Source organism: Trichechus manatus, unplaced genomic scaffold (assembly GCF_000243295.1).
Source record: "Trichechus manatus latirostris isolate Lorelei unplaced genomic scaffold, TriManLat1.0 scaffold00038, whole genome shotgun sequence".
Classification (NCBI taxonomy): domain Eukaryota; kingdom Metazoa; phylum Chordata; class Mammalia; order Sirenia; family Trichechidae; genus Trichechus; species Trichechus manatus.
Genome location: NW_004443974.1, coordinates 5,258,067 through 5,268,641, shown reverse-complemented (window position 1 = coordinate 5,268,641; position 10,575 = coordinate 5,258,067). Strand labels below are relative to the sequence as shown.

The 10,575-nt window shown below is 36.6% G+C and overlaps 1 pseudogene; it reads right to left on the bottom strand.

Moving 5' to 3' along the window:
• Positions 1–9,231: 9,231 nt before the first annotated feature.
• Positions 9,232–10,057, bottom strand: LOC111820444 (serine/threonine-protein phosphatase 2A catalytic subunit beta isoform pseudogene; annotated as a pseudogene).
• Positions 10,058–10,575: the final 518 nt, after the last annotated feature.

Here is a 10,575-nt window from a genome sequence, read left to right as displayed (position 1 = left end):
TATATCATCCAGCAAGGTTCACGTGTATAGTTGCCATTTATGTTGTTGAAAAAAATATTTGCAATGAATAAGTCACTGGTCTTGCAAAATTCTATCATGAGATTTCCAGCATTGTTTCCATCACCAAGGCCATATTTTCCAACTATTGAGCCTTCATCTTTGTTTCCAACTTTTGCATTCCATCTTCCAACTTAGTGTGCATTATATAACCCTCTTTCTGTTAAAATTTTAAATTATATATATATATATAAAAAACACATTTTTAATAAGAAAAACAAATTCATTGTTAAAGAGGGAAGTCAAAACAAAGGTGCATGTTATAAGCCCAAATTAAAAGAGTGGTTATCTCCTGATAGTGTGATTACATATGATTATAATTTCCTTCTTTGTGTTTTTATGCACTTGATGAATTTTATGACATGAAAACATGTATTTATATAATCAGAAAAAGAAGTGCTTAAAAAACATCCTAAGAAAGGATCATCTCTCCTTGGGATCATTGGGCAATGACTAAAAGAGGATGTAGAAAGAAAAGAATGTTGCACTTTTTCTCTGTCACATACGTACACACACATATACATACAGCATTCCAACTATCTATAGCTAAAAATTATTTCATTAAAAAAGGTAAGGAAGGACAACAAAGAAAATGAAAAGCAAAAGAACATTTTTTTAATCCTTTAATTTTCATATGGACAAAGTCCTTATCATCTGGTAGCAATAAGAAGAATCTGCTGCCAAATGTATCATTATGACAGTGACTTTCTAACTCTTTCATCATTAAAGAGTTTGGTGACATCACTATTAATAGAAGACTCAAACAGCAGGAGAGTAGTATACGATGTCTGATTCTGGTTTTTGTTTTTTTAACAAAGACCCAAAGTTATAATGGTTGGAAAATGTCTGCTCTCATAGGACTTCTTTGATTATCTCTTTACATCACCATAATCAAAGGTAAAGTGACTCTTAAGAAGGAACTATATGAAATTCTGGATGATCGTGGTAAAATCATAGGTAGATGGACATTCTCCTCAAATCTTGGCCTTAAAAATATATTGTACAAAATATATCATCTGAATATAGATGATGTATCAATATATTACTAGTCTTGAAGAATAATGCCATTGAGGGCACACTACCAGAAATAATCTGGCTAGATGGACCACTGTCTTATGTCATGCATATGGTATTTCTAATGTTCTTAAATTTAAAAAGTAATCATTTTACATTGCTGGACCACTAATATTGTGCCCAATGGAAGCCTGCCCAGTATGGTATTATCTATGGAAGAACTGTCCAGTAGAAATATAATGCAAGCCACATTTGTAACTTTAAATATTCTAGGATCTGCATTACAAAAACATAAAAAGAAACAGATGAAGTTAATTTTAATAATGTATTTTATTTAACTCAATATATCTAACATTGCATTTTTTAACATGTAATCAACAAAAAAATTATTAATAAGATATCTTACATTCTTTTTTTCATACCAAGTCTTAAAAATCCACTGTTTGAACTTGCAATATTTCAAGTGCTCAATAGCCACAAGTGGCGAAAGACTACCATATTGTATTCGTCCATATGTTTGCTTTTTCCATTGTTCTTTCTTCTATCTTGAGATTCCAGGATTCCTTCTTTTATAGTTTATTTTCTGTTTAGAGAACTACCTTTCTCCATTCTGTTAGGGTAGGTCTGCTGGAGACAACTTCTCTTAGTTTTCCTTCACCTGAGAATACCTGATTTCCCCTTCATTCCTGAAGGATATTGTTGTTAGATGTAGAATTCTGAGTTGACAATTCTGATATGTTAAAGCTTTATTCTGTCATTTTATTCTTTGTTTTCTTTGCAACCTCTATATTTTTTATTTATCTGTTTTCTTTTTCCTTCCTTCCTGTGGGTGACTTGAATATTTTTTAGAATTCCATTTTGATTTACTTACAGCGTTTTTGACTGCATCTGGATAGTTCTTTTAGAGATTGCCATAGGTATTATACTATATATACATACTTATCATAGTATGGGGCCCTGGTGGTGCAGTGGTTAAGCGTTTGGCTGTTAACCAAAAGGTCAGCAGTTTGAATCCACCAGCCGCTCCTTGGAAACCCTATAAGGCAGTTCTACTCTGCCCTATAGGGTCACTATGAGTTGGAATTAACTCCATGGCAACAGGTTTGGTGGTTTTGGTATCACAGTATACTGATGTCGACATTTTACCAGTTTAAGTATAGAAACTGTACTTTGCCCTATATTACTTTACCCTTGCCCCTCTATAATTGTCTTAAATATTTCCTTTATGTATTTTTCTTCAACAACTATCAAACATAATTTTTGAAAACTCAAGAGGAAAAGGAAAGTCTATTGTATTCTTTTCTTTCAGCACCTGAAAAATATTGTGCCACTTCCTTCTGGCCTCCATGGTTTCTTACAAGAAATCCACTGTTATTCAAATTGATTTTCCCCTATAGATGATGCATAATTTCTCTCTGGCTGCTTTCAAGATTTTTTTCATTTTTAGTTTTCAGAAGGTGGATTATGATGTGTCTTTTAATGGGTTTCTTTGGGTTTATCCTGTTTGGGGTTCACTCAGATTGTTTTTTTTTTTCTAATTGTATTTTAGATGAAGGTTTACAGAACAGTTTCTCATGAAACAGTCAGTACACATATTGTTTTCTGACATTGGTTAACAACCCATGACATGTCAACACTCTCCCTTCTCAACCTTGGAGGACCTTTTTTTTTTTTGGTGAAAATACATATAGCTAAAGATACACCATTTCAAAAATTTCTACATGTACAATTCAGTGACATTGATTACACTCTTCCAGTTGTGCTATTCTCATTATCCTTTTCCAAATTATTCCATCACCATGATCTTCAACTCACTGTCCCCTAGGCTTCCAATCAAACCTTTTGAGTTCTGTTGTCAATTTGATCTCACACAGATAATTCTTTTTTTTTTTTTTGTACTTTAGATGAAGGTTTACAGAACAAATAGTTTCTCATAAACAGTTAGTACATATATTGCCCTATGACAATGGTTAACAACCCCATGACATGTCAACATTGTCCCTTCTCAACCTTGGGTTCCCTATCACCAGCTTTCCTGTCCCCTCCTGCCTTCTAGTCCTTGTCCCTGGACTGCTGTGCCTCATTAGTCCCGTTATGTTTTATGGGGCTGGCCAATCCCTGGCTAAATGGTGAACCTCAGGAGTGACTTCACCACTGAGCTAAAAGGGTGTCTGGGGCCATACTCTCGGGGTTTCTCCAGTCTCTGTCGGGCCAGTAAATCTGGTTTTTTTTTTCTTGTGAGTTAGAATTATGCTCTACATCCTTCTCCAGCTCTGTCCAGGACCCTGTTTTGTGATCTTGGTCAGAGCAGTCAGTGGTGGTAGCCGGGCACCATCTAGCTGTACTGGACTCAGTCCGGTGGAGGCCTTGGTAGCTGTGGACAATTAGTCCTTCGGACTAATCTTTTCCTTGTATCCTGTTCTCTTCATTCTCCCTTGCTCCCGAAAGGATGAGACCAGTGGAGTATCTTAGATGGCTGCTCTCAGGCTTTTAAGATTACAGACGCTACTCACCAAGGTAGAATGTAGAACATTGTCTTTATAAACTGTGTTATGCCAATTGAGCTAGATGTTCCCCAAGACCATCGTCCCCACAGCCCCCTGCCCAGCAATTCAGTCCCTCGGGGAGTTTGGATGTGTCTATGGAGCTTCCATGACCTCTCCTTGTACAAGCTGTGCTGGCTTCCCCTCCAGTACTGTGTACTGTCTTACCCTTCACCAAAGTTACCACTTATCTATTATCTATTTAGTATTCCCCCCTACCCCTCCCAAACAACAAAGATTGTTTCTTTTTGTGTGTAAAGTTTTTCATGAGTTTTTACAGTAGAGGTCTCGTACAATATTTGTCCTTTGTGATTGACTTATTTCACTCAGCATAATGTCCTCCAGTTTCATCCATGTTATGAGCTGCTTCACAGATTCATCATTGTTCTTTATCGTTGCATAATATTCCACTGTGTGTACAAACCATAGTTTGTTTATCCATTCATCTGTTGATGGGCATCTAGGTTGTTTCCATATTTTTGCTATTGTGAACAATGCTGCAATGAACATGGGTATGCATATGTCTATTTGTGTGATGGCTCTTATTTCTCTAGTATATATTCCTAGAAGTGGGATTGCTGGATCGTATGGTATGTCTATTTCTAGCTTTCTAAGGAAGCACCATATCATTTTCAAAACGGTTGTATCACTATACACTCCCACCAGCAGTGCATAAGAGTTCCGATCTCCCTGCAGCCTCTCCAACATTTGTTATTTCCTCCAGTTTTTTTGATTTGTGCCAGTAATGCAGGGGTGAGATGGTATCTCATTGTGGTTTTAACTTGCATTTCTCTAATGGCTAGTGATGGCGAGCATTTCCTCGTGTGTCTGCAGGCTGCTTGAATGTCTTCTTTGGTGAAGTGTCTGTTCATTTCCTTTGCCCATTTTTAATTTGTCTTTTTGTTGTAGAGGTGTTGCATTTTCTTGTAGATTTTAGAGATTGGACCTTTGTCTGACTTGTACTGTCCAAAATTTTTTTCCCAGTCTGTAGGTTCTCTTTTTACTCTTTGGGAGAAGTCTTTCAATGAGCATAAGTGTTTAATTTTTAGAAGATCCCAGTTATCAAGCTTATCTGCTGGAGTTTGTGTGTTGTTGGTTATAGTTTGTATCCTGTTAATGCCGTGTATTAGAGCCTCTAGCATTGATCCTATTTTTTCTTCTATGAACTTTATAGTTTTTGGCTTTATATTTAGGTCTTTGATCCATTTTGAATTAGTTTTTGTATATGGTGTGAGATATGGGTCCTGTTTCATTTTTTTGCAGATGGACATCCAGTTCTGCCAGCACCATTTACTAAAAAGACTGTTCCCCATTTGATGGACTTTGGGCCCTTGTCAAAGGTCAGGTGACCGTAAGCAGATGGATTTACATCTCAGTTCTCAATTCTGTTCCATTGGTCAATGTATCTGTCATTGTACCACCAGGCTGTTTTGACTACTGTAGCTGTATAGTAGGTTCTGAGGTCAGGTGATGCAAGTCCTCCTACTTTATTCTTCTTCAATAGTGCTTTGCTTATCTGGGGCTTCTTCCCTTTCCATATAAAGTTAATGATTAGTTTGTCCATCTCTTTGAAGAATGTTGTTGGTATTTGAATCAGGATTGCATTGTATTTGTAAACTGCTTCGGGTAGAATTGTCGTTTTCACAATGTTGAGTCTCCCTATCCATGAGCATGGTATGTTTTCCCATTTATTTAGATCCCTTTGGGTTTCTTGCAGTAGTGTTTTGTAGTTTTCTTTGTATGAGTCTTTTACATCCCTGGCTAGATTTATTCCTAAGTATTTTATTTTTTTAGGGGCTATTATAAATGGTATTGTTTTCCTGATTTCCTTTTCATCATTCTCTTTATTGGTGTACAGGAATCCAACCGATTTTTGTATGTTTATCTTGTATCCTGCTACTTTGCTGAATCTATTAGTTCCAGTAGTTTTCTTGTGGAGTCTATAGGGTTTTCTATGTATAGTATCATATTGTCCACAAACAGGGACAGTTTAACTTCTTCATTACCAATTTGGATGTCCTCACTCAGATTCTTGATGTATGTTTATGCCTTTTGCCAAATTTGGGAAATTTTGAGTCATTATTCTTTTACTATTGAACCTATTGAATACTATCGAACTCCATCCTCTTTTTCCTCCTTTCCCTCTGGAACTACAATGACATAAAAGCTACACTGTTTGTTAAAGTTCCACAGGTACCTGAGACTCTGTGTTGGTTTTTTGTTGTTGTTGTTGTTGTTAGTTTGTTTTCCTTGTCCTTTAGCTACAAAGAGCAGGCTTTTCTTGGGGTTCATTTTTGTCTGTGCCCATTGGTGTTTCTGGGTTGCTGGCTTCTCCAGTACCCAGTATGGGATATATGAGGCAGAAAGAAAACCCAGGGAACTCATTGCCATTTTGTTCCTTGGTTCCCAAGGTTCCTAGTTGGTCTGCCTTCTTCTCTTTTCAGAGTCTTAATATGTTTGTCTTGTGCATAATGTCCAGGGATTTTACATATACTTATTGGGAGAACTAGGAAAAATTAGGACAACCCTACTTTTCCAGAAGTGCAAATTACTTAGTTATCCTTCTTATTTATTATTATTTTTCTTATTTAGCAAATATCCCAAGATTATGAAAGGGGAGTTGCCTAATAATATTGTTAATTGAATAATTAAAAGTGTAAAACCTTAGATGGATTGTATATTTAAATGAAAATAAAAAATGAACTCTGGACCCCTACTCCAACTCCTTTACTTCAACACATCACAAAGTATCTATCACATAAAACCAAAAAAAACGAACCCGTTGCCATTGAGTCGATTCTGACTCATAGTGACCTTATAAGACAGAGTAGAACTGCCCCATAGGGTTTCCAAGGAACAGCTGGTGGATTTGAACAGCCGACCTTTTGGTTAGCAGTCAAGCTCTTAACCACTGTGCCACCAGGCCTCCACCTATCACATAGTAAGCCACCAATGTTGGATAAATAATTAAATCTGCATTTCTTTTGTCTGTATATACATTCTCTTATCTGCTCTGTTAATTTTTAAAATATCTTCCTCCCAACAACCATATACTTTCTTGCCTTCATGCCTTTGGTCATGACCTCATCAGTCCACATCTCTTTCCTGAACTAGCCCTTACCCTTCCAGACCCAGTTTACATATTTCTTCTCCAAGTTGCTTCCATCGACCTCAAATTTAGGTTGGATGCCCCATTATATACTCCCACAGAGTTTTGTTTTTCCCAGTTAGCACTTCTCACTGTGTACTTCAATTGTCTATTTAATATCACCTTTTCTGCTAGACTCTAAGCTTCCTGAGGGCAGGGGCTAGATCTAAATGTTAGTTGTAGAACCTGCACCAACCATGCCTATCATATTATCAGTGTTCAATAAATACTTATTGAATGTATGCATTACTCTTAATAACTTGATTTTCTCTTTGTACCCAGGAATGATCAAGCAGAAGAACTTTGGCTCTCAGACTGGTTTAATCCTAAGTAAGAACAACAAATTCTGCTCACAAAATAATAATAATACAACTTAATTTAAAGGGGTAGTTCTTTTTTCCCCCCATCATCAGATTGTAGCTATCCTGAGAGGTTTCCAGGACTTAGAGTTTTATTTTTAAGGCTTTTATATATAAACCTAGGGTCTATTTATCAAGATTCAGGCCATTAAAAGTGGTAATGAGAAAGCTGTCATGTTCTATCTTGTTTTAACATTCTTGGTTTTATTAGGGAAAAGAAAGAATCTCTTTGGAAGCAGCCTGAACATACCATTAATAGCACCTCTTGATTTTGGCATTATACTTTGAGGAGAACCACATTCTTTTTAATGGCTATGTAGTATTCTATTTTATGGTTGTATACCATAATTTATTTAACCAATTCACTATTCGCTTTGTGTTGTTTACAGTTTGGAGGTTATTGTAGGTAATATGTCAATGTCCCTGTACACACAGGTTTTACACTCTCATTAAATTTATTTGTAAGATAAATTTTCAGAGTGGAGTCATTAGTTTAAATTTTTTATTTTAAATTTTTAAATTTAAATTTTTATTGAGGTTGCTAAATTGCTGTTTAATAATTGCATAATTTTATTTTCTCATCTAAGTGGAAAACTTTAATAATATTTTATTTGGTTATTTGATCTTACTTCAGTAATATCAAACATTTTATTATTGGTAAAGTATTAGTTAAAATATCTCAATTCAGTTTGCATTTCTGTAATTATTATTGAGTTTGAGCAACTTTTATACGTTTATTGTTCATTTGTATTTCATCTTCTATATTTAATGGACCTCAGGTATACACAATTAGAATAATAATAATCCTTGGTTAATGACACACTTGCATCATAGATACATGCAAAATGCGCCTATGTTATTTATTTGTTTGCTTGCTTGTTGATTTTTTTTCTTTAATGGAAAGTTTATTTGCTCAGTACACCAAATAGGATGCAACAAGCACTGTCATAGCAAATATACAGAAACATGCAAATCAACATAAAACAGTAATTTAGTTTAAATAAAGGGAAATATCTTTAAATGTTATGACAACATACTCCCAAGAAGAATTTTTTCTTCAGTTAATTATACATTTCTTTAAAATAAAAGGTAATAGATTAAGTGGAAGTTATTTTATGAATTAACCTTACAAATAATACTCCTACTCTATTAATCCATGCCAGTTAAACACTATAGATAAAATTTCAAATAAGTGCAAAAGGAGATGAAAGATTTAGTTACCTTTTTTGTTTGAAAAGACCAGAAAAAACTGGTTAATACAAATACAGTAGGCAAACTTTTTGACTGGCTTATCTAGTACATAGTGTTATATCGAATTTCAGTCTCAAACTGCTAAATGCTCCTCATTAGTATGACACATTTTGGTCCATGATGTGGTTTAATGCCAACGCAGATTCCCATTTGTTACAGAAAACATAGATTACAGTTGTTTTTTGTTTGTTTGTGTATATATATCTATTAAAGCCAGGTACACTTCCAGGTACAAAGGCAAGTTGCTCCCAGGAACAATTTACAGAAAGTAGTCTGAGGTGCGTGTTGGTAAGATGCTGGAAGTGTTGTCACCAGTATTCTAAATACAGTGAAACCTGTGAGAGCCAGAACTCCATGAGACTGCCTTGCTTTTCCTGGTCGAGAAAGTTTTCTGCCTTTGACAGGATGCAGTCTTACCACTTTTCTACCACTCTCTATTAGCAGAAAATATTTGAGTTTTCCTTTTCTGACAAGTTTCTGCCTTATACAGGTTTCAGCTTTCACAGGTTTTACTGTACCAGCAAGGTCACCATGATGGACAGGTTTCAACAGAGCTTCCAGACTAAGACAGACTAGGAAGAAAAGCCTGCCGATCTACTGCAGAAAATTAGCCAGTGAAAGCCTTATGGATCACAACAGAACACTGTCTGATATAGTGGTGGAAGAGAAGCCCCTAGGTTGGAAGGCACTACACAACAGGTGCAACAATGAACTCAAACATGCCAGTGATCATGAAGACGGCCCAGGATCAGGCAACATTTTATTCTATTTCACAAGGGGTCACGTGAGTCTGAGCCCACTCAACTGCAACTAACATGAAGTCTAGGGTACACCTGGCAACATAAAGCTCTGCACTGCGAGGCCCTAGGTTAACTGAAGGAAGGAATATTTTAAAGTGTTATCTTCCATGATAGCAGCCTGCTTCTCATAGTTATGACAGTAATTGGGTGCACTGAAAATGCTAACCACACACATTACAAGTTTGTGAGCGCAAGATACTTGTGAGATCACTGACATGGTAAAATGTTTCAATGTCTTGTCCAAATGTGTAGCAAGTACCATGTGAAGAAATAATCCCACCCACTGCAACCATCTGGGTCTGATCTTAAGAGAGCACACACTGGGCCCTTATGTGAAACTTCTCATATATGATCCAGGACTCTTACATGATCCAGTGTATCTGTGGGTGTACGGAGGCCACCACACTATAGAGGCAGAATATCTATCTACTAAAGCTGTAAGTGGAAGATAATTAAACAAAAACATTGGTATTTCCATACTTTCATAGACATTCATCAAAAAAACTATGTACTTGGGTAATTTGTCCACCTTTATGGTTTCCTCTCAATATTGTAATACCTTCTGGATAATGCACTGTTAGCCTTACAAGAAGAGTCACAGTCTCCACTGAATAATAATCTCTGTCTTCATAGTCACCGGATGCATACATAGTTTGTTTCTGGTAATTTTCCACGAATTCTAAATAGTTCCACAAAATCATGGAACTGACTGTGAACCTCTCCACAGAAGGTAACAGACAGTGAACCTCTTGGATATTTGATTCTTTCGTTTAAATTTCCAGTCTTTTTGCACACGGTCCGCACTTGGTTCTCCATAAGCTGTTTACACTGGGTCAGCTGCTCGACCCACTTGTCTATCTCCATAGTGAACGCCTTGTAGTCCATGTCCACCGATTCCCTTCCCCACCGCCTCCCTCCTCGCTCCCTGCACCCATCCATCCCGGCCTAGGTGCCAGGATATGCTCCAGTCTCCCACTGCCGCCCCAGCACCCAGCCAAGAGAGGAAGGAGCAGCAGAGGGCGGCTAGGTGCCACACACCCTGCCAGAGAGCCCAGTGGAAGGTTCCATGCACGTGTCCTCAGGTTTTTTGTTTTTTGTTTTTTTGATGAAACAAAAATTATAGCCTTCAGTAACCTCAACATCTAGCTTTTTGTCCTTTGCATTCTTCTCCCCCCCTGAAATTAACTGCCATGCTGAATCCTGGTTTGGCATCCACTTACCTTCTTTTTTTTTATCATTTTATCGCATCTATAAGTATTCTGAAAAAAGTCTATTTTTATTTTATTTTTTTATTGTACTTTAGATGAAGGTTTACAGAACAAATAGTTTCTCATTAAACAGTTAGTACACATATTGCCCTATGACAATGGTTAACAACCTCACAACATGTCAACACTGTCCCT